General features: G+C 41.4%; 1 protein-coding gene across 3 annotated transcripts in view; it reads right to left on the bottom strand.

Annotated features, from left to right (window-relative positions):
* ptk2aa (protein tyrosine kinase 2aa) overlaps positions 1-17,911 on the bottom strand; it is a 194,414-nt gene extending 176,503 nt beyond the window's left edge. For 2 of the 3 annotated variants that reach the window (XM_037547061.1, XM_037547201.1), the window contains exon 1: positions 17,739-17,911. The gene's annotated coding sequence lies outside the window, so the exon portion shown is untranslated. The remainder of the gene's footprint in view (positions 1-17,738) is intronic. The other variant, XM_037547093.1, reaches the window with a different exon arrangement.
* Between the last annotated feature and the right edge of the window lie 7,316 nt (positions 17,912-25,227).

Genomic DNA, 25,227 nt, shown 5'->3' with positions numbered 1-25,227 from the left:
TCATGTGTCTCCCCCTCCCACTCTCGCTCTCTCTCGCTCTCTCTCCACACTCCAAGTCCACTACCATCAAAATAAAATACGAGGGACATGGGTGAGGTCACTGGTTTTTACGGCCAAGAGGCAGTGTGAGTGAAGCGGGCTTCAAGCGTTTAATGTGCTTGCGAACTGAAGACCACTCAAACCCCTGAAGTCATGGATAGAGTGATAAACTATGAGGTCATTTCCTTGCATTGTGTAAGACTCTCAAAGCATTATGACATTAAGCATGAGAGTGGCTGGCACATACCAAACACGCAACACTGGTGTTAAACAAAAACACGCACTCTCTCTGATCACATACCGCGATAGGAAGATGCTGAAGGACCGGAGGAAAAAGAGGATGATTAGATAAAATACTACCGGGTTTAGAGAAGTAGTGGGTGGTGAAAGACACAGTTTTGGTAAAACGTATATACAATGCATGTCCAGAAGTATCCAGACACACCATCTTATTAGTGAATTCAGTTACTGTAATGAGCATCCATTGCTGATGCAGTTGTTCAGTCGCGCACGAACAGCTTGTGCAATCTCCACAGAAAAGCCGACAGACCGATAGAATGGGACGCTCTGAAGCAGAATGAGCCTGAGGTCACCGTGACCGATGCCACACATGAGTTAGACGGGTATAAAGCCCCCAGCACTTGGGCTAGGGAGTTGTCTTATTTGGAGTGATGGAGCTCCATCACTAGCATTCTTGTAGCTGAATGCAATCAATTCCTCACAGCAAATGTTATAACATCTAGTGTAAAACCTTGCCAGAACAGTAAAGGCTGCAGTGACATTTCAACAGAGCGCTGGTGGACACCAACTCCACTACACAAATCTGCCATTTTTCTGCACAGTTTATTTTGCACAGTGATGCATCTACGGTTTGTTTCCCCATTTGTGAAATTATACTGCACTTATTTTCACTTTTGACAGGGAACAGCTAAACATTTGACAATGTTTAATTTGCAATTACAAGTTCATAAAGTAGCCAAAATATACATGCAAGCTAATATTGCTACACACCAACTACACCAAAACACACCAACACACCAAATATCCCAAACAAACCAGTAAGCTTGGTCAAATACAGCGGCCAATTTGTTGACGTTATTACTCTTTAATGAAAATGGAGATCGGACAAATGCATGGGATTGTTGATTTTACCACAGGCTGTGATGGTGTTCCTTTCTCCCAGTAGAGAAACACTGTTTAGACCTGGATTTCACTTGGCCTACAGAATGACACTTGACTACAGACGGTGCTGCGTGCACCCAGGAATGTAAACAGGAATCCCATTTAAGCAAGTAAGTGACCCTTATTAGTCCCACAACGGGGAAATTTCACCTCCGCATTTAACCCATCTGGGCAGTGGAACACCACATACACACTAGGGGGCAGTGAGCACATTTGCCCGAAGCGGTGGGCAGCCCAAGCCGCAGCGCCCTGGGAGCAGTTGGGGGTTAGGTGTCTTGGTCAAGGACACCTCAGTCATGTGCTGTCGGCTCTGGGGATCGAACCGGCGAACTTCCGGTCACGAGGCTGGATCCCTAACCTCCAGCCCACGACTGCCCCACAAATTTATAAAGAGCATACACTGGTATTTCCGGAGTGCTTCTCTCTAGTGCGAGACAGACAGCAAGTTGTCCATCCCAATTTTATTCACGAAGAATTTAAACAAAGACTTCACCTTAAAACCGTGCACAACGTTCAACCACTGTGATGGTTAATCCACACGACCTCTCAATCCGCACAGAAATAGAGCACAAGCCATGATTAATGGATAATGACTCTCGGCATAACGTAACGTGTGCAGTGAGGGAAGACGCACCCGGGGCACACAAAGGCATTGCTAGCTGTTACTACTCAAAAGTGCACAGCTTGTCAGAGAAGCTGCTGTGTGTGTGTGTGTGTGTGTGTGTGTGTGTGTGTGTGTGTGTGTGTGTGTGTGTGTGTGTGTGTTAACAGGTCGAAGAGCTAATTAGCGCAAAATCAGAGCAGATGTGGAATCTCAGATGGCTGGTTAGGCTGATCTTACGTGCTCACAGTAACAGAAACAGCATTCAAACTCAAACTCACTATTTATATATATAAAAAAAAAAAAAAAAAAAAATTCCAAGGTTGTACTAAGAAACAAATGCAACATGATTATTCTTCTGATCTGGTTTCTCAGGTCAAAATTCTGACAGATTCTGGATTCTTCTGAATTTTTCAACAGAGGATCGTTAACAATAACAATCAGTGCACACTGGAGAATTTGGCTCAGTCCCGTTTCACCCCTCGCCCTACCACTCAGCCCTCAGCCCTCGGTTTTCTATTGGTAGGGTGTCTCGATGGCCCTCCAAACCGAGGCTTTTCAGAGACTCACTCCAAACAGTGTAATATGAGAGAAAAAAATAAAAAAACAGCCAGATGGCTGCGCGAGCAACGAACTGTTACAATCTGTTAAAAACTATGATAACCACAGTATCATCTTAGTTTAATGTCATTTCAATGTATTATTTTCCTTTTCTTCATAAGAGGCATACATAAAATTGCTAATGACTAAGTAGCTAGCAAGCTAAATTTCCCATTCCACCTTAAATAGCAGTTCTGACACCTGAAGTGTCAGAATATAACTGCTGCTCCCTTTAAGGTGGATAAATCAGGAGAATTCAAATGAGAAGCTGACAAATAGCTGATTTCAGCTTAATATCACTGAAGAATTAGTGACAATAATTCTTATTCACTACCACAAAAAGAGGTGCTGGTGCAAGAAACTAAAAGGTTCATTATCCCAAAATATATTCTTATTATAGATCAAGACAGAAGTGTTAATATGCTCACTCTACTCAACAATCTGATGGAAATCTCCATACACGCTACAAATCTTACATGTTCACTACAACTAATCCAATACAAAATTATGTGCATGCATAGAGAACCACTTAGTGTAGACGTTACCATGACAACGAGACTGATGGGAGTCCGGTCAGAGTGAGATGAGCAGCAGTGAGCAGTGCTTGTGTTTTTAATTGCTTTAAAACGATGTCAGACTCAGGAAAACATACAAATGTCCTTATTAAAGAGAGGACGACGTCGTGTTCTGAGACATGCAAGCTGGACGTCCGTCCCACTGCAGTCTTTTAAAGATCAGAGTTCTCCTCTGTGGACCAGTTTCTGCTCCAGCCATGTTGAACGTTCTAAACTTTCACTATGACGCGACGCACACACAGAACGTACTTAAACTTTCCGATTGGGAAATTTTATCAGATACAGGCGTTTACACGGATATTTTTCTTCTATTTAATTGATTATTTATAGGACTACCCTCCTCCTTCAATCGGATAGAAATTGTATTCCAAATGGCCTCAATCGGACTAGTCTATTTTGTTTGAGGTGTGTGCAGGTACATACTGTATTCGGATTGAGCTATTAGTTGGATTATTAACAGATTATTAGTCTTGTTTTACTAAAGGCCCTTATAAACAAAATACTAAAAAGTAGTGTGTTATAAATGTTAGAATATCTGGCATCAGAATTTTGTAATTTTCTATGCCATCACCGTATTCCATTAAACAGTGACACCCCTGTTGCCACCCTGGTATGAACACACTGCATAAGGTTTGCATTTGGTGTAAAATGAATAAAAATAGAATAAAACAGAACAAAACAGCTCAATCAAAACAAATTATATCATCTATGTTTGTATCCCTTCAGTATGGGTAACATTCATTTCATTAATGCCAAATTAAATGTCTAATTAGCATTTCGTATTTGGAAAACATCAAAATTGTGAAATCACCATCATTCACCACTAAGAATCAGGAAGGGGGTAAAATTTGGTTTTCTCTGATGAGAACAACAGAAAAATGGTCCCAGAAATTAAGGAGAGGGAACAGAGTGAACAAGTGAAGGTAACCTTGAGGAAGAAGTGGGATAGAAAGAGCACGAGAGCGAGAACGAGAATGAGAGCGAGAGAGAGCGCACAAGACAGACAGACAGACAGACAGACAGACAGACAGACAGAGAGAGAGCGAGAGAGCGCACAAGACAGACAGAAACACAGAGAGAGAGAGAGAGAGAGAGAGAGAGAGAGAGAGAGAGAGAGAGAGAGAGAGAGAGAGAGAGAGAGAGAGCGAGAGCGAGAGAGAGCGAGAGAGACACAGAGAGAGCGAGAGAGAGACACAGAGAGAGAGGGAGAGAGAGAGAGACACACAGAGAGAGAGGGAGAGAGAGAAAGAGACACACAGAGAGAGAGACACAGAGAGAGAGAGAGAGAGAGAGAGAGAGAGAGAGAGAGAGAGAGAGAGACACAGAGAGAGAGGGAGAGAGAGCGAGAGAGAGACACAGAGAGAGAGGGAGAGAGAGAGAGAGACACACACAGAGAGAGAGGGAGAGAGAGAAAGAGACACACAGAGAGAGAGAGAGAGAGAGAGAGAGAGAGAGAGAGAGAGAGAGAGAGAGAGCGAGAGAGAGCGCACAAGACAGACAGAAACACAGAGAGAGAGAGAGCGAGAGAGAGAGAGCGAGAGAGACACACAGAGAGAGAGAGCGAGAGAGAGAGAGCGAGAGAGACACACAGAGAGAGAGAGAGAGAGAGCGAGAGAGAGAGAGAGAGAGAGAGAGAGAGAGAGAGAGAGAGAGAGAGAGAGAGAGAGAGAGAGAGAGAGAGAGATTGACCCTTGTGGATCAGGGCGTTCAGAGAGGGGCCGGGACGAAAAGGGATGCATGTCTCCTTATCTCCCCACACACCTGCAGTAATTTCACACTTGCAGGTGTACCAGCACTCTGCAGATGAGTTTCAGTGCCTCCAGCCTCTCCAGCAGCATAGCGAAACATCTATAATCACTGCACGTGCGGCACCTACTCAGCAGAATATAAGCCCATCAAACACACTGACCGTGAAACAGTCTGAAAGGACCTGATTGGACCCATGGGGGCATTTGTCACCAAATTACAAACATTCTGAAAAGACAAGAACAAAATGATTTAGTTTCCTGGTGCGAATCACAAACGTTATTCATTGCCGATTAAAAAAAAAACGGGGGCAGTAAACAAGGCCTTTTAAACGTTCACATATGAATACTGAGCAGCTGACACAAAAGAAGCTTTGCAACTTGCCCTTTAAATATCAGCAGCCGGCGCAGTCAAAATGTTCCTCCGTCAATATAGTTGAGCTGTTGACTGGACCAAACTGGCTTTGTTCAGTCAAGATTGCGTAGCCCTAAAACGAACTGAACTGAATTCAGAACCATTAGTCAACTGTGCTTGCGTAGAGTGGAATTCGAACACCACATTTAACCTATCCGTGCAGTGAAGACCCACATACACTAGGGGGCAGTGAGCACACTTGCCTGGAGTGGTGGGCAGCCCTATCCACAGTGCCTGGGGAGCAGTTGGGCATTAGGCGCGTTGCTCAAGGGCACTTCAGTCACGTACTGTTGGCCAAGGGGATCGAACCAGCAACCTTTCCGTCACAAAGCTGGTTCCCTAACCTCCAGCCAATGACCGCCTCTGAATCGTTTCTACAATACTGTAACCTAGGCTGGTCACTCTCTTTGCCCACAGCTCTTCTGTGTCCACTGTGTCGCTGAGTGCTTTGGATAAATATTTCCGGAACATTAAGTGGAAGAAATACACAACAATATTTTTTTAACCTACAGTGACCAAGATTTGAAACGAGCTTTGCGAAATCCCAGGAAAACAGTCTCTTTCCCCTAATCCCAAGCAGTGGAGTGCAATCAGGAGAACAGTTGGCCCTCCCTTCTCCTGACCCACAAAATAAAGGAGAGAACAGGAGGATGTGTGTGATCATGGAGGCTCCGCTGAGAGAACCAAAGACGTTGGGTAAATTTAGCTGCAGCATGCTTCTCCTCAGCTTCGGCTTTTATTTCCAGGACCCCTCCATAGACTCAACCGGACGTTTCCCTTCAGTTTGAGAAGTGTCACCTACTCTTCACACCCTGCTTAGCGCTAAGCTTCTTAGAGTCATCAGGAAAAGAGCTCAGAAATGGGGCAGAGTCAGATATGTGTCCTAAAGACTAGACCACGTGTAGCGAGCTTAGCAGTAAGCACTGAGGAAAGTGATTGAACTTCAGGTCAGGTCTGGAGAGAGCATTCAGAATGCAAGAGTGCTCCTCTGAACCAAGAAGGCAGAAGGTGTCTCTTCCAGAAACACAACTGATCCAGTGCTGGACATGGGAAACGTTGAAGGACACCATCAAACACAGCTACGCATACACCGATCAGGTGTAACATTATGACCTCCTCCTTGTTTCTGTGCTCATTGTCCATCTTATCAGCTCCACTTACTGTATAGCTGCAGCTTGTAGTTCTACAGTTACAGACTGTAGTCCATCTGTTTCTCCGATACTTTGTTAGCCCCCTTTTACCCTGGTCTTCAGTGGTTTAGGACCACCATCCATCCTCACAGAGCAGGTACTATTTGGGTGGTGGGTCATTCTCTGCAATGCAGTAACACCGAATTGGTGGTGGTGGTGTTAGTGTGTGTTGTGCTGGTACGAGTGGATCAGACACAGCAGTGCTGCTGGAGTTTTTAAACACTGTGTCCACTCACTGTCCACTTTATTAGACACTCCTACCTTGTCAGTCCACCTTGTAGATGTAAAGTCAGAGACGATAGCTCATCTGCTGCTTCACAGTTTGGGTTGGTCACCCTCTAGTCTTTCATCAGTGGTCACAGGACGCTGGTGGCTGGATATTTTTGGTTGCTGGACTATTCTTAGTCAACCAAACACTGAGGTGTTTAGAAACTCTAGCACCTGATCCACTCATACCAGCACAACACACACTAACACACCACCACATCAGTGTTACTGCAGTGCTGAGAATGATCCACCAACCAAATAGTATCTGCTCTGTGAGGGTCCATGGGGGTCCTGACCACTGAAGAACAGGGTAACAAAGTATCAGAGAAACAGATGGACTACAGTCTGTAACTGTAGAACTACAAAGTGCAGCTATACAGTAAGTGGAGCTGATAAAATGGACAATGAGCGTAGAAACAAGGAGATGGTCATAATGTTATGCCTGATCGGTGTATTCTATATATAAAGATATGACATGCTATGAGACATATAGCAGGGCCTGAAGCAGCTGAAGCCACTTACGGCTGTATAGACTAGGGTCCAAACCTGCTACACCCAAAAAAAATGATCCTGAACTTAGATCAGTGGAAGATGAAGAGCAAGGAGCTAAAATGTTTGGCAAGGATGTGAAAGCTGCACTACATCAAAGGGAGCTATTTGCCACTTGTGAAATAATAATTACAAATACTTCACTCAAGTGTTGTGTAGTCGGGAAATCTATTTCGGACCCGGTCGGAATAATAATCTATCACGTAAAAAAGAAATAAATGAGTAAATAAAGAATACACTGCAAAATGATGTAAATGAATGTTTATGACCTGACCAAACAACTAAAAGCTGTATTTACACAAATGTAAAAATTACAACCACTGAAAGCCTCCTTTCCTCCACCACGATGAAGGTGAGTCACAAGTCGGAAATTCAGGCACCAGAACTGTTGATGTAGAACCAAACATAGAGCCAAGAGGAGGGCAGTCAACCTGGGACCTGTACTCTAGGGTGCCCATAGACGTCCCACAATAGATCTCTGAGGTCACATGTCATTCTGCAGTGGCCGTCTTGGCCTTGTTAGGAGAGATCTAAGCAGATTTTCTTAATAAGAGAAAATGTAATGCAGCTTCAAACTCACATTTGCTGCATCCTGTAGTCCTGTGGTAAACAAAAATCTTCCCAACTCTCTACACTGTAAAAAGTGGCTGGTCAGATCTACTTTAAAAATGTATTCATGTGGTAACAAGTAAATTAACTACCTTTATTCAACCTAAATAAATACTTTGAATGAACGATTATTTCAAAGTTATTTTCTGAGTTGAATAAAACTAGCTCAACTGCTTGTTGCCACATGAAGTCATTTAGATCTGACGAGCCACTTTTTATAGTGTTTTGTCCTATGTACCTTCCCACCAACCTAGAGTCCAATGAAATGCTTCGTCTAAAAGTGTCCTTCAGCGTGATCACACACAGTGTTACTGCTGTTTAAACTCGATCCAGGTATAAATGTTGCAGCTGAGTTTCAAGTTCCATTGTGCAACTCAAGTGCAACTTAGTTTCCTGTAGGTTTCAAGCAAGCAAAGTTGCATGGATGTTTCGCCACGTCTTAGCTTGTGTGTAGCAACATCTGCACTTGGCCTCCTTAAGAACCTCATAGCATGTTTTTACAATAATTCCGGCTGCAAATTAAGGCAGCATGAGACCACACGGTTATTCGTCTGTATGTTTCAGAGGAACTTTCCAGATGGTTAATGTATGTTCGCAATAAGAAACATACAGTAAGAACAGGCAACAACATTCCAACGCTATTGCTGTTCTGACTGCACTTACAGCTTGTATGAAGCATCCTGTGACTGAGAAGCACTAAACGCAGGTGCGGGTGGCAATTCCCACAGGAGCTGAGAGGAACGGGAGCTATTGTGTTTGGGCCCGCGCAGCCAGGCCACGCTTTATAGCATAAACGTATTTCCTGATGTTCGTTACGAACACTCGGAAAAAACAAATGGCACACCCAGCTGGAAAGCTGCAGCCTGATCTGGATGGACTCTAGTGGAAAAACTAACAAAGAGGAAAAAATGAGATTTCTGACCAGGTCATTCTACAGCTTTTGAGATCTTCTGATAATAATGGTTGGTAGGTCATACAGTATTTTGCCTATTTTGTTTGAATATTCTTGTTCATCTTTAAAGCAACAGAAAAAATGAAGCTTATATAATAAACAGAAACCCTTAGTCAACCAGCCAAGACATGTCTGGTGTCCCAAGTTTGCTTCTTAAGTTTTGCACTAGAGCCACAAGACATAACAGAAATGGACAAAGATATGGACACATTTCAGGCTTTAAGGCAGCTTTCACAACTTTTTTTGTTGCATAGCATGCTTTATGTCCTTTTTATAGAGAACAGTATGTAATACAGTGTCCAAAACCACACACACAAGTCTGTTTGAGATTACTTAACAACTCCACAGTTTCAGGAAAAAGTATGCTAAGCGTTTCAGATCTGCTGCAAAATTAAAGAAGCAATCTCAGCTGATCGACTACATTTTGAGGCAAAGGTAAAACTGGGTAAATCTGATTTTTCTCTGAACTATCACTTTAAATACAAGCTTTTGCTCTGCCCATCCTTTCCTATGAGTCCTTCCTTCCCCCTCCTCCACACAGCCCTACTATTAGCCATGGGACACAGGTAGAGGCGGAAGCAGCTGGCTGTGAAGAGTGGCCTTGCGGGCACTGCAGCACTGAGCTCCACAAGCTCAACATCCTGAGGAGGGTCTTCAGTGCAGGACAGGCTGCCAGCGTAAGCAAGAGGGACAGAGGGGTCTTTAAGCCATCAGCAGGAGGGAACAGCCCGCAGGACAGCGTGAGGTGTTCACACAGACAGAGAGTCGTCTAGCATGAAACCGTAGCCCCTCCTCTACCCCCACTCCATAAAACAGCCATTCATAAGCAGCCATGAAGTGGCACACTAATCTAGGTAGCCTGAGTATTTACAGGTTTAAATATTCTGCCTGGCAAAAGTCTGGGGACATTAATCTTTCCAAAATGTTTAATTGAGCATGTTTTCTTTGTCGGTTTGCAATAACGCACAGGGGAATTCCACCAATTATTCAAAATCTCTGCAGAATTCATTGGTTCATTCGTAGAGAAACTTACCGACTCCAATTTCTTTACACTGGTGGTGATGGCAACCAGGAGTCCTGATGTCTAACATAAATATAGCCATTTTACTTTTTATTTGTCAAGCTGATGATGGTAAATCAGTGGTACATCTGAAAAACAAGGTTCCTTTGGGGACTATTTTGCCTTAGAACACAGTTTATGTATCCCGCCATCTTAAATAGATAAAAATAAAGTGATGAAAACATGAAAAACATTTTAGACCAAAAACCTCATCAGGCGTCAGGCCGAGGATTCATAAACATTTCATGCAATAACTTTTTGTGAGGGCGCTTTCAGAGGTGGACGTCTGGTTCCCATCACCACAACTATGAACACCTGTGACTCCAAGTTTCTCTAGAATGAAGCATTTCACACCAAACTGCTCTGAATGAATTTGTTTACATCTTAACCATTTACTTACACACACATTTTGAGTTCCCCTTTAACCTAGTAAATAGAAAAGTATTTTTACTGCAAATACCACAAACCGAAAGGTCAACAAAAGTAGTGCCACACCCCTCATATGTTGTGATGCATTACCTTTCATGGGTTTACTTTTTAGACTGCCATCGGGGCAGTAGGGGTAGGAAATATGATGATATTTATAGTGATAAACTGTCACTGTATGCTTTTTATGCAACATTTAGTGCTTAAAAAACAATGACCAGCTGCACATTTCAATACAAAAAGAGCACAATAAACCTTTGAAGTCACATCGTCAGTCTGTGTCGGAGTCACGTCCATATTAGGACCTGCTGGTCTAAGTTGGTTTACTCTACGTCTCAGAACACGACGTCTTCCTCTCGGCCTTCTTTAATAAGGACATGTGAAGGACGTTTTCCTGAGTCTAACGCCATTTTAAAGCAGCTAAAAACACAAGCACTGCTCACTGCTGCTCATCTCACTCTGACTGGACTCACGTGATGCTCATTACATGGTAACGTCTACACTAAGCGGTTCTCTAAGTCTTTGCATGTAAACAGAGCCATTTTTATTCACTAAAGGTGTGGCAGCTGAGATTTTCTAAAAGTCCATTCAGTTTTGCAGTAGAGGAAAAATGCTTAGACCCAGCGTTCCTAATATAGGCACGACAAGGACGTAGTGCTGAAAGATGAATCGCTTTTATATCGAAATCGCAATTTAAGGCAGTGCAATTTTCAAATCACAAGAGCTGTTAAAAAAGATAAAGTTCTTCAAGGTTCTTAAAAAAGATGGTTCTTCAGTAAAGACAGATCATTTTATATCATTTGCATGCTTAAATTGTTCTTTGCAAGGTGAAATTGGTCCTCAAATTGAAGGAAAATATGTAGGGTATGGTACTATACCAAAAAGGGTTCTGCTATCATTACAATGCTAAGCTTAAAACAATAGAAGAACATTTTGGTGCTAGATACAACCCTTGCCACTTATCTGCTATACAGAACCACATACAAACACAATGTCCATAAGTGTCAAGAACCATTTCATCATGGAAAGAACTTTTTAACCATGCAAGTGAGTCACTGAGTGATTATGGTTCTATATAGTGTTTATGGTTCATGTATGGTTCTATACAGAACCATAATCTTTACTAAAGAACCCTTGAAGAACCATCTTTTGTAAGTGTGTTCGTGAACATAAATGTTCTAAGTTCTAAGAGGTGAAACTGAACCTAATCAGAATTTGTGAACTGCCTGTAGGCAAGTTAGACCAATCAGAGGCAACTAAACCTCCACGTGCTGAGACCTTACAACCACAACTTGCCTGCAGTTTGGCACACTGTGTTCAGGGGTCGAGCCTCAAGCCAGAAAAGGTGGATATTCTGGACTTCTTGGACAAAATAAAACCTAAAACTTAAATCATTAAAATAAATAAATAAATAAATAAATAATAATTGCAACTTAAATTGTAGTTGCAATGCTTGTAGGAAAAATCGCAATTAGATATTTTCCCCAAATCGTTCAGGACTACTGAACACTTCAGAGGCCCAGTCATCCTGTTTAACTGGATTTAGGACAGCACTATGTAAAGGTTTAACAAAAAATCATTTTAATCATAATTTCTGATAGTATTATTTCCTAAATGTGTCACTATTGGGGCATTTCGTTTGTTCCAACTCATCAAATCTCAGAAAAATGAAGTAAGATATGTTGTGTATCATGAAAATGTCTTCAAGTATCGTGAAATATTTTAGCTGTATCACCAATTTCTATCATGATAAAGAGTTCTGAAATGTGCTTTTAACAAGAGTCTGGAAAAAGTCACAGACAACAGCTGCCCTTCTTACCACGGAAGACACCTGATTAACAAACATGAAGCTTAAGGTTAACAAAGCCATCGCAGGCAGTTTTCCTTCTTCACAATAATTAAGAAAACCTTAAAAAATGACAATGAAAATCAAAAACTGCTCAAAAAAAAAAATTCAATAGATGATAAGGTAGCAGGCAAGGTGTCGCTAATTGAAACACAACAAGCGCGCTGTATGCCTGCAGCAGAGACGGGGCGTGCAAATGGTTTTCTGACAGAAAAAGAAAACTGAAAATAAACAAACAAGCAGGGGAGCCACGTCGCCCTAAGCACTGAGCCCAGATCGCATCCCTAAAAGAAACATTTGTCTAAGATGTTTGTGTGAAGATGTTTGTGTGAAAATCTTGTGCGGTATAACTGCAGCTAGATCCACTGAGCTCCTGCTGAATGGAGCATTCATCAGCCTGGAAACTGTAACTACAGTCGTATCAGGAGAAGAGCAGCCTTTCCATCACACAGCCTCTCAATTGGCTCGCTGTTCTCGCTCTGCCATAGGTGGTGCTTGGCTGCTGCCATTAGAGCAATAGTATGGAGAAATTTAGCCAATTTACCCCAAACACAGTCGACCAGACAAAACATGTCTGGGTGTTTGGTCTTTGAGTCTTGAACTGGAGCTTCGAGGCCAATGTAGCTAAAAAGCAATGGAAGCCTGTCCTTCAGTGGTCAGGACCCCATGGACCCTCACAGAGCAGATACTATTTGGGTGGTGGGGAAGAAAGGGGATTTAAGTGACTTTAAACGTGGCGTGGTTGTTGGTGCCAGACAGGTGGTCTGAGTATTTCAGAATCTGATCTACTGGGATCCCAAATGACTAAAAAGAGGTTGTGGGATCTGAATCAAGAGGTTTAATGTCTGCAGCAGAGCAGAAGCTCCACACATCATATCTACACTGTGACACTTTCACTACAAACCCTATTCTAAGTTTGCAGGGTGGGTCTTGTAAAGAAGATCAGAAGAAGACCAAAAAATGATTACTGCAGACAGATTGCAGGATGAGCAGAGATGATTCATAAGATGTTCACTGATGATGTGAGCTTGTCAGGGCATTGAGAGGGTAATGGGGGAAATTTCTCAGAAACACAATCACCACAGCCTCCATAAAACACAATAAGAAAACAACTGGTTTGCAATGTAATGAATTTGAATTTCCCATCAAAGTGACCACTAAGCATGTTATTCATTTTCAGAATATAAGATGATCAGATATAAGATGATCCACCTGCATGAGGAAGGAGAAAATAGGAAAACAGAAGAAAAAAAACAAAACAAAACAGGAGTTTCCAAAACTGCAGTTCAAAACAACAGTGGTAGACCACCAGAACTGCCCCATCAGATAAATAGCGCTTAAAGCCTTCATCTGTGAGAGAAAACATCCACATCCATCCCTCCACTGAGACGACTCAGCGTTACGGGTCTGAAAGGATGTGAAGCTGATCAAGAAGAATCTCAATGAGAAAAGGAGATGGACACATCAAACAAAGAAGCTGAACAATGGACTGACCACCCAGAGAAACGACTTCTGGCCCTCCTGAAATCGGCAGACTGGGGGGCTCGCTTCCAGTGAACTCTGGTGTGGACCACTGTGTATGTGGAAGCTCTCTGCTCCCAGCACCATGTTTCCACAGTGGAGGAAAGAAGCGCTGTTGTTTACTTTAAGTGACATATGGAACTGCGTAATCAGTCCACGGTTCGGATGGAATTCTATAAGAGCAAACCAGCGATAACGAGCCCCTCCTGAGAGGAGAACCCGTTGAGAACCAGTCCTAGTTGCAGACTCAAGTATTCGGGATGAGTGTGAAAACGCCCTAGGACTGAAAGTGTGGAAAAATATGCCTATAGATCTGATATATTTATAAACGTTGATATATTTAATTATTGAGGCTTTTGTGTAATAAAGAAAAAAAATTCCTGTTGTCGGAAACCTCGCATCTCCAAAATGATAACTTTACAGGAAAGGGAAAAAACATACTTTACTTTTAATGTAAGTCAATAGAACCAGACATTTTTCCTAGTCATTTTGGGCGGTTTCTTGTGGTCCATTCATCATGAAACGTACACACTATGTTAAGTGTAACAGATCCTTTCAAATTATGTCAAAAACTGAAAAACGTCAAAACGGAGATGCGAGGTTTTCTTCTGACAGCAACAAAATAGTACTTAATAGCCTTTTAGACTGGAAATACAATAAGTGAAAGGTGGTCTTTCACTTTTGCACAGCACTGTAGTTTATGTTAGGAACAGAGCACAAAGATAATTCTTTCAAAGCCAGCCAAGATGAGTACTCAAGGGTAAGCTGCAAGGAAAACTGCCTTTCTGAGGAAATAAGGACACTTTCGGCACAGCACTGATATGTAGTTACGGTTCAAAGGTCTTGCTCAGGCACATCAGGCTGCGCATTATTTGTTCAGCACGTTCACTGCACATGAAACCATTCATGACTGGGCCCCATTTTAGACTTACTCCAGCTGAATTAGGAAGCTCTGACTCCTTTAGACTCACACACACTCATTCCGTTTCACACACACACCCACACAAGCAGCCTATGATAGGAAAAGGCGTCTTCTTCAAGAATCCTGAGGGACGCCATGAGGTAACTAGCAATAAGCTGCACACTGCTGAAAGGGGAATTCCACAGATCTTTCAAAATTTCACAGTCACTGAGATGCAAGTAAAGTCATTCTGAGGTGTTTGAAGTGAAATGCTTCGCTGTAAACGTACAGGCCCAGGTTTCTTTACAGTGGGGGGACAGAAACCAGGACTTGCCATGTTTACAAAAATAAAGCCATTTTATTTACTAAAACCACCAGTGAACTTACATGTGTCCTAAGCTTTCATACGTAATACTGATAATGATAATATAGCAGTAAAAAAGTGTTTGGAGACTATTTTGCCTTACAAACATCTGCATGTACATTAAAAATATATTTTAGGAGAACATCTTACCTCAAAGCTATCATAAATGCAATGTCTCAGTCATCAGGCAGTGTATTCATAACCATTTCATGTAATATGTTTCCACGAGGGAGCTACGAGATGTTTCAGATGTCTGGTTCCTATCACCACCATTGTGAACAATTCTGACTGTGTGACAAAGCACTGTACATCAAGCCTCTCTGCATGATGCTATTTACATCTTCATTTCACTACGGAGAAATGTACTTTTAACTTGTGTGGTGTTGATGTGTTTGCTACACAGTGGTCTGGTGGAACCACCGCATTATTGGTTGTTTAAATCAATACAGTCATGAGAATTTATGCAAAAATACCAATGTTTAAAATATGACAATTGGCCAGAGTAGGGTTCTCCTTTAGCAGCTGTAGCCAGTCAGCAGCCGGTCCATGTTGTCCACCCTCTCTCTCTCTCTCTCTCTCTCTCTCTCTCTCTCTCTCTCTCTCTCTCTCTCTCTCTCTCTCTCACACACGCACGCACGCACAGACACACAGACACACACTAACAGCAGGCCACGTAGGAGGAGAACAGAGTGAAGGACAGAGCACTTCCACTCTTTTATTCCCCACAGGTTCAGCCCACCACCACATGTGTAATATAAACATGTAGGGGGGCGAACAGTGTGAAGGCACTGAAAATGGGTTATTTTATATGTTCTTCACAGGAAATGAGCAAAAGCCAAGGAATCTGTGGTTGAAATAATATTAAATCACAATTTTTTAATCTTTTGGTAAACATTGAAAACAGGTCACAGACCCCAACACCACACACAGGTTAAAGCATCTATGAGCTCTCACAGAAAGTTATTATATAAAGTGGTTATGAATACACCACCTGATGCCTGAGACACTGTTTACGACAGCTCTGAGACAAGCTATTGGCATAAACCATAATTTTCTTGGCAGACAGGTATGCTGTAAGGCAAAACAGCACCCAAAGAAAACTTATTTTTTCATATTTACCACTACTTTTCCATTATGAACAATACATACAGACATGTGTGGGTTCACAACCTAGGTTTGCAATCTCTGGTTCCTATCACTGTAAAGAAATCCAAGGCGATAAGGTTCTCTCCAATAAACCATTTCACATCAAACCACTCTTGATGACTTTGTTTACATCCCAACCACTGAATTACGCAGACATTTAATGGAATTTTCCTTTAACTGTGCTGCCACACATACGCACACCAGAAAGCATTCACTTCGGGCTTCCTGCTGTAAACACAAGCCCTCGTCCTCATCAGATATAATCAGGGCAACCTGAAGGATGCCTTTACCATCTGTGATCATTCCTTCACAATACATTAGGGGCCCGTCTCCTGCCTGCAGACTAAAGCCAAGCCCCACATGAAATTCAACCTATAATACAACCTCAAGATGTGCTGCAGTACAAATTCAGGCTCAGTCTAAATCATCAAAACAAGTCTAAAAGCAAAAATGCATCATGTACAGTGGCCTAACTTCATGACAACTTATTACTAGAGGGAATAATGTGAGAGTAGCAGGCCCTTCTCCAAGCATGAAATATACATTGCTGGGCTTTATGGTGGAGCAGAGGAGCCTGAACACTCAAGTCTAAAAATACAGTGGCCTTGTACTGTGATTCCACCACCTCAGGACACAGAGAAAGGCACAAGCTTTCTCGCAGAAGAGGTCCTGAAAAATGACAGAAGGAAAGTGCTCAAAGAAAAGAAAAGCAATTGCAAAGTTTGGCCATCAACCACAATGTGACTGGCAACTGAGGCCACTCAATGAAGAAAGCCAATATAATTCAGGGAAGCAAAGTGACCCTTGAAAAGGGTTCTGTGGTTAAAACAACTCTTCTATATGGAACTATAAACGCTGAAAAACCATCTGCACGATTAAAATGATACTCCAGATTGATGCAGAATGTGTTCCAATACAGTTCTACATAAAACCCTTTTGAAAATGGTTCTCTGTGGCACCAGAAAGGGTTCTTCTGTTGTTACAAGTTCGACACAGTGACAATAGCAGCAACGGTGCTGCATAGAAACCATTTCCAAATAGGTTCTATTCAGAACCACAAACAACACATAGTGCATCAATCTGAAGAACAATTTCAACCATACAAAGGAATGGTTCTTTGAGTGTTCGTGGTTCTCTACAGTATCCTTGTGTTTACTTAAGAACCTCTGAAGAACCAATTTTTTTTAAGAAAGTAGCCCTGATTTCAAATACGAAGCTGAACTTGGCTTCTTCCCGAATTCACCGTTCCACCTTAAAGACGCAGCAGTTACATTCCGGCGCCGGAGGCACCATAGTGTTACTGCCGCACCATTTAAGGTGGAACGGGAATTCGAACAAGAAGCTGGCGAATGTGAAGCCAACTTCAGCCTCATATTCCAAACACACTGACAGACAAACAGGCTACATTAAACAACTATTAGGGCAAATATCGACTATATCGACGCTTCTAAAAACACCTTTACTAACAGCGACGTTTTCCGTTAAGAACGCTGAGGTACGTTAACGGTAACGTATGTGGGCAAAGGATGAAGCGGTTGGGCACAAGCTACACTACAAAACTGTGCTAACAAGCGCACATTTACAGACTTGAGGTGGTTCAAAGTTGGCATTACTCGCAAGCTTATGAAGAAATTGCGTCAAAAAAAAGCTACGAGGCGCCAGAACCCCCCTCCCAAATGTATACATAGCGAAGTTGGCTGTTTCTCCTGCTTCCCAAGAAATTCTGGAAAACAATATGGAAGCCACTCACTCGCTTTTATTCCACTTCTCCTGCTCCGGACGCTCACCTGGGGCTTCTCTCAGGTCTCCTATCACTCTGACTGAATTCTGATGACTAAAGTCTGATTAAATTCCAGTATAGACGAAGCTGACAGACGCTTTTTCCTGCCCTCCTCCTCCCAAGTCCGGCAGCGCTACTCCTCAAATCCCCCCCACACCATCAGGAATAGAGCATTCCAACATGGCTGCCGCGTAGCAACCGGGTCAATACAGTTACAGTCCTCTGGAAAATATACATAAACATATGTATAAAGTCTGGAAGAGTTTCAGTGTTGATAATCTGACTGCTAAGAAAATACTATGGAAAATATGTTATACCTAACCACTTATATATTTACCATTTACATCAGTCCTACTGTATAATAGTGCCCTGTGAGTGGGGTTGGTGGGTAATACAGTACACTTATGTTTTGCAAGTTAATTAAAAAATTAATCAAAAGAAAGAATGCCAACACTTGTGTAGGAACTATTTTAAACTTTGGGCGCTCTAAACAGAACCTCAATTAACTTTTTAGCTTTTTTACGAGTTCACGCTAAAGCCTGAGTAGACTGATAAATCAACGTGATCAGTTATTAATCTCAGTGTTACTGAGCTCTGCTAAAGCCTGAGTAGACTGATAAATCAATGTGATCGGTTATTAATCTCAGTGTTACTGAGCTCTGCTAAAGCCTGAGTAGACTGATAAATCAATGTGATCGGTTATTAATCTCAGTGTTACTGAGCTCTGCTAAAGCCTGAGTAGACTGATAAATCAATGTGATCAGTTATTAATCTCAGTGTTACTGAGCTCTGCTAAAGCCTGAGTAGACTGATAAATCAATGTGATCAGTTATTAATCTCAGTGTTACTGAGCTCTGCTAAAGTCTGAGTAGACTGATAAATCAATGTGATCAGTTATTAATCTCAGTGTTACTGAGCTCTGCTAAAGCCTGAGTAGACTGATAAATCAATGTGATCAGTTATTAATCTCAGTGTTACTGAGCTCTGCTAAAGCCTGAGTAGACTGATAAATCAATGTGATCAGTTATTAATCTCAGCGTTACTGAGCTCTGCTAAAGCCTGAGTAGACTGATAAATCAATGGGATGATCAGTTATTAATCTCAGTGTTACTGAGCTCTGCTAAAGCCTGAGTAGACTGATAAATAAATGTGATCAGTTATTAATCTCAGTGTTACTGAGCTCTGCTAAAGTCTGAGTAGACTGATAAATCAATGTGATCAGTTATTAATCTCAGTGTTACTGAGCTCTGCTAAAGCCTGAGTAGACTGATAAATCAATGTGATGATCAGTTATTAATCTCAGTGTTACTGAGCTCTGCTAAAGCCTGAGTAGACTGATAAATCAATATTATCAGTTATTAATCTGTGTTACTGAGCTCTGCTAAAGCCTGAGTAGACTGATAAATCAATGTGATGATCAGTTATGAATCTCAGTGTTACTGAGCTCTGCTAAAGCCTGAGTAGACTGATAAATCAATGTGATCATTTATTAATCTCAGTGTTACTGAGCTCTGCTAAAGCCTGAGTAGACTGATAAATCAATGTGATCAGTTATTAATCTCAGTGTTACTGAGCTCTGCTAAAGCCTGAGTAGACTGATAAATCAATGTGATGATCAGTTATTAATCTCAGTGTTACTGAGCTCTGCTAAAGCCTGAGTAGACTGATAAATCAATGTGATGATCAGTTATTAATCTCAGTGTTACTGAGCTCTGCTAAAGCCTGAGTAGACTGATAAATCAATGTGATGATCAGTTATTAATCTCAGTGTTACTGAGCTCTGCTAAAGCCTGAGTAGACTGATAAATCAATGTGATCAGTTATTAATCTCAGTGTTACTGAGCTCTGCTAAAGCCTGAGTAGACTGATAAATCAATGGGATGATCAGTTATTAATCTCAGTGTTACTGAGCTCTGCTAAAGCCTGAGTAGACTGATATATCAATGTGATCAGTTATTAATCTCAGTGTTACTGAGCTCTGCTAAAGTCTGAGTAGACTGATAAATCAATGTGATCAGTTATTAATCTCAGTGTTACTGAGCTCTGCTAAAGCCTGAGTAGACTGATAAATCAATGTGATCAGTTATTAATCTCAGCGTTACTGAGCTCTGCTAAAGCCTGAGTAGACTGATAAATCAATGTGATCAGTTATTAATCTCAGTGTTACTGAGCTCTGCTAAAGCCTGAGTAGACTGATAAATCAATATTATCAGTTATTAATCTGTGTTACTGAGCTCTGCTAAAGCCTGAGTAGACTGATAAATCAATGTGATGATCAGTTATGAATCTCAGTGTTACTGAGCTCTGCTAAAGCCTGAGTAGACTGATAAATCAATGTGATCAGTTATTAATCTCAGTGTTACTGAGCTCTGCTAAAGCCTGAGTAGACTGATAAATCAATGTGATCATTTATTAATCTCAGTGTTACTGAGCTCTGCTAAAGCCTGAGTAGACTGATAAATCAATGTGATCAGTTATTAATCTCAGTGTTACTGAGCTCTGCTAAAGCCTGAGTAGACTGATAAATCAATGTGATGATCAGTTATGAATCTCAGTGTTACTGAGCTCTGCTAAAGCCTGAGTAGACTGATAAATCAATGGGATGATCAGTTATTAATCTCAGTGTTGCTGAGCTCTGCTAAAGCCTGAGTAGACTGATAAATCAATGTGATCAGTTATTAATCTCAGTGTTACTGAGCTCTGCTAAAGCCTGAGTAGACTGATAAATCAATGTTATGATCAGTTATGAATCTCAGTGTTACTGAGCTCTGCTAAAGCCTGAGTAGACTGATAAATCAATGTGATGATCAGTTATTAATCTCAGTGTTACTGAGCTCTGCTAAAGCCTGAGTAGACTGATAAATCAATGTGATCAGTTATTAATCTCAGTGTTACTGAGCTCTGCTAAAGCCTGAGTAGACTGATAAATCGATGTGATCATTTATTAATCTCAGTGTTACTGAGCTCTGCTAAAGCCTGAGTAGACTGATAAATCAATGTGATCAGTTATTAATCTCAGTGTTACTAAGCTCTGCTAAAAAACAATGCAATGATGAGTTATTAATCTTAGCATTATAGTAGTATTAGTACTACTACTATTATTTTCACTAGTACTACTACTAGTAAATTGTTACTGACTTAACTGATTTTCATATATTATAGCCAGCCTAGAAATGTCTGTCACTGAAAGAGTATGAACATTTGGACATTTGCTATTGTATTACTTTTAAAACTAAAACATAAATAGGTAGGCTATTTTGATGTATTCAAGGAATAATTTAATGGCACCAGATAATCAATTGATAACCTGGTTGCCTATAGGATATAATTTAATGACAGAGCTTGCTAATTCTGTTCTTCACTTAGGGGCTCAGAGTCCAGCGCAGTTTAGTGTTTTCTTAGATTTTTCAAGGAGGACAAAATACTAATATTTTGATACAACAAAGTAATAAATAAATAAAATTAGGATGCCTCTCACATTAAAGGGCCCATATCAATGGGATTGTCTTTGCTTTTTATAAAAACATTGAGTTTGATGTAGCATGTAAACAATGTTTCAAAATGTGCCCTTCACTCTCCAGTCCATACAGCCTGTATAAGGAAACCATCTGCAAAAACAGCCTGTTATGAATTCCCTGTTTTCATGATGTCACAAAAACCAACACATTTACATATCTAACTATTTAGCTTCCAGCAGTTTAGCCCTTTAAGTTAAAAGCTCTAAGTACGTTTTGAATGAGGCACAATACAGGGCAGCCAATCAGAACACAAGCTATTTACATTTATACGCCTTCAAGGCACAGTAAAAAACACAGCCTGTTTAATTGTCAAGTATTAAGAGTTGTTCGAAAAATTAACAATGACCGTTTTTAGTTAAATATGAATCTTGGGGGGAGGGGCAAAAAAAAAAAAAAAAATGGGATATAGGCCCTTTAAATTTATTTATCAACCTCTTGACACAAAGCCTTCCATGCAGTTTTAATCTGTCGCACTGTCAATCAGAACAAATCTGAACTCCTGATCATTATGATTTCAAAAGTAACTTCTTATGTCAGCAGAGCTTCAGTTACTCAGGATGTCCTACTGCCCTTTACCTCTTCAATGTCCAATCTTAGTCCCCGTTCACCTCCTCAGACAAGTGCAAATGCAAGCTGACCTTGAATGAGCACAGTGTGGTCTATTGCAAGATTCTCTACTATGTGCAATCAGTTATACACAAAATAATAACGCTCCTTCCAGGCCTACCTTCATGACTCATGTCTGGGCTGGGACAATTCTGCTGTAAATCCCCTCATAGCATGAAATCATCTGCAAAGCAGTTATTCTGCTGTCCATGTCCAACAGACTCAGTCACCCCTCAGTAGAGAGAGAATGTGATTCTTGCTTGCCCCCTTTCACCCCGTCTCTGGCTGCACAGGAGCGCTGGTGGCACCTGTTCGGCGGTAACCTGATTCTCTCTCCTTCTCCTGTGGGAAGGGCCAGCCAGCCTTTTCCACTCTGTACCTCTCCAGGCAGAGCAAACAACCTCTCTCTGGTATGTCCTTATATTTCTCCAAACATGCTTCTGTTAGTATAAGTATGTTTTTGGGCCATTTTCATACATTGTCAATTCCTGAAAAACAACCCCACACCATAATACCCCCTCCTCCAAACTTTACACTTGGCACAAGGCAGTCAGACAAGTACCGTTCTCCTGCCAAACCCAGACTCGTCCATCAGATTGCCAAGTGGAGAAGCGTGATTCATCACTCCAGAGTATCTCCCAGAGTGCAAAATATAGGACTTTCAGTGCACCTTGTGAGTTTGACAAAATCAGGTGTACGTGGATCAGTATTGTTTAAAGTACTTGGGCCAGACTTCTACTGCAGTGATTAGCAGATTTATGCTTAATGTCATGACAAAACTTTGCATCGCTTTTTAGCCATTTGTCCATCAAGGATGAATTCCATGAAATCAAAAAGAGAAATTATTTGCATTGACTTGATTTTGACATAACTAGCCAAATTTGCCGTATATATATATATGTATATATATATATATATATATATATATATATATATTTTTTTTTTTTTTTTTTTTTTTCTTTTCTTTTTTTTAAACACCTCAGTGTCAGTGCTGGACTGAGAACAGTCCACCAACCAAAAATATCCAGCCAACAGCATCCTGTGGGCAGCGTCCTGTGACGACTGATGAAGGACTAGAGGATGACCAACCCAAACTGTGGAGCAGCAGATGAGCTATCGTCTCTGATTTTATAGAGTGGCCAGTGAGTGGACATAGTGTTTAAAAACTCCAGCAGCACTGCTGTGTCTGATCCACTCAGACCAGCACAACACACACTAACACACCACCACCACCACATCAGTGTTACTGCAGTGCTGAGAATGATCCACCACCCAAATAGTACCTGCTCTGTGAGGGTCCATGGGGGTCCTGGCCACTGAAGAACAGGGTAAAAAGGGGCTAACAAAGAATCAGAGAAACAGATGGACTACAGTCTGTAACTGTAGAACTACAAAGTGCAGCTATACAGTAAGTGGAGCTGATAAAATGGACAATGAGGGTAGAAACAAGGAGGAGGTCATAATGTTATGCCTGATCGGTGTATGTGTTTATTGTGTTCTGTGTAGGGAGGTGGGTTGTTGTATGGGAGTTTTGTGGAAGGGGTGACCGTGAGGGAGAAATGAGGAGCTAGAGGCGATCTCCTTCTCCCGCATTTTCTGCTGGGGTGTCCAATAAAGAGCCCTTGCAGTAGAATCATGGCCTCCTCTGGGTTTCTTTGTCTGTCACTGGTACAGTATGAACGAAAGCAAGAAAAAAATGTTTTTAGATGACTAACAAAGTCTGCCAAACTGAAAAGAAGTGCCTAGGGAAGCAGTGATTCTTGAACTTTAAGATGAGAGCCTTTAGTCTTAGTTATTTTTATAAGCAAACAAAAAAACTGTTTTGAAGTCAAGTCAATTAAACTTACATCATTTGTGCTGAAGGCTGGATTCAAACCTTCATCGTTACGCTAGTCAAATGGATCTATTCCTACTGCAGAGATCTCTCTTGCCTCTCACGGTCCACAGCATTTTAAATATTGAGAGAGTAGATGTAGCTGAACTGTGGTTCTTCTCTTACCACATCAAACGCACCGCTCACTCCCACTCCATCTGAGCCAACCGCCCCACGCACCTCTCACGGCACACCCTGCTTCTCCTTCAGACTCACAGCACACCCACTCAGATGGGAAGCCCAGGACTCTAGGCGTTTATACTATCAAAGAGCAAAACAGCTCAACAAAAACGAGTCAGGCCAATCTGTTAAAGTGAATATGAGGCCTACAGTGATGGAAGAAGTACATAAACCATGTGCTTCAGTTAAAATAGAGACACCCAGGGTAAAATATTACTCCAGTAAAAGTAGAAGTTCTCCCTTTAGACCTCCACTTGAGTAAAAGTACTAAAGTATTTACCTTCAAATGTACTTAAGTATAAAGTAAAAGTACTAAAAGAGTAATTCTGGGTCTGATGTCCTGTTATCATTTTTATAACCAGACTGGCTTCATGAACTCATTTCAGGTGAAAGTCCTCCAGCGTCTCTCTTGGTAAACCAGTCTTTTAATAGAACGTCATTAATTAGTGACGCTGACGTCTATTAAAATGATCATAAGCACAAAACACTGAAGGTAAACAGTTTCCATCAGGGAGAACCGAGTGGCTCTGAAATCACTTTTTACACACAAGCAAAGTTTCAGATTTATTTACAACTTAGTTCCAAGTTTAAGTTGAATAAAAACTGGCTTTAAACTCAGGATCACAGATGAGCTCCTTTACTATGTTGATCTGTAGGCGTCTGTTCATAAACATAAACCAGCCCAAACTCATTTACTATAAAATGAAATGGTGTTTGTAGAAATTCAGAAAAAAGCCGCGTCAGTCTCGACTGCATATGTGGACATATTTCTATATTGAGCTCTATTTACACAAAGTTAGGTTAGTTCATCATTTATGTTGAACAGACTCTCCCAAAGTTTTACGCTGCTGCGCTGACGTTGAACCATGTGCTGCACTGGGTCGGTATGACCAACAGGTCAAAACCAGCTCTAAACAAAGTGACCGCTGGGCCCTGATTGGTGCTCTGGCTTTGCGCTTCCAAAAGGAACGACAGATTTCTCAAAATGTAGTGGAGGAAAAACTTTTTGACTTTGAAATGTAGTGGAGTGAAAGTAAAAAGTCACCCAAAATGGAAAAACTTCAGTACAGATACACAAAAAAATACTTAAGTAGAGTAACCAAGTACATTTGCTTAGTTACTGTCCACCCCTGGAGGCCTGCTGCAGGACACTGTTTCACAATGGCACTGCTCTAGGTGTTGGACTAGGACCCAAGACGACAAGCACACAACTTGAATGCAAATAAAAACAACACGTAAAGATTGCGAGGCTTAACAGAGACGCCATTTAGTGCCAGTGCTG

This window comes from Pygocentrus nattereri, chromosome 1 (genome assembly GCF_015220715.1).
Source record: "Pygocentrus nattereri isolate fPygNat1 chromosome 1, fPygNat1.pri, whole genome shotgun sequence".
Lineage (NCBI taxonomy): Eukaryota > Metazoa > Chordata > Actinopteri > Characiformes > Serrasalmidae > Pygocentrus > Pygocentrus nattereri.
This window is presented reverse-complemented; position numbering and strand designations above follow the sequence as displayed.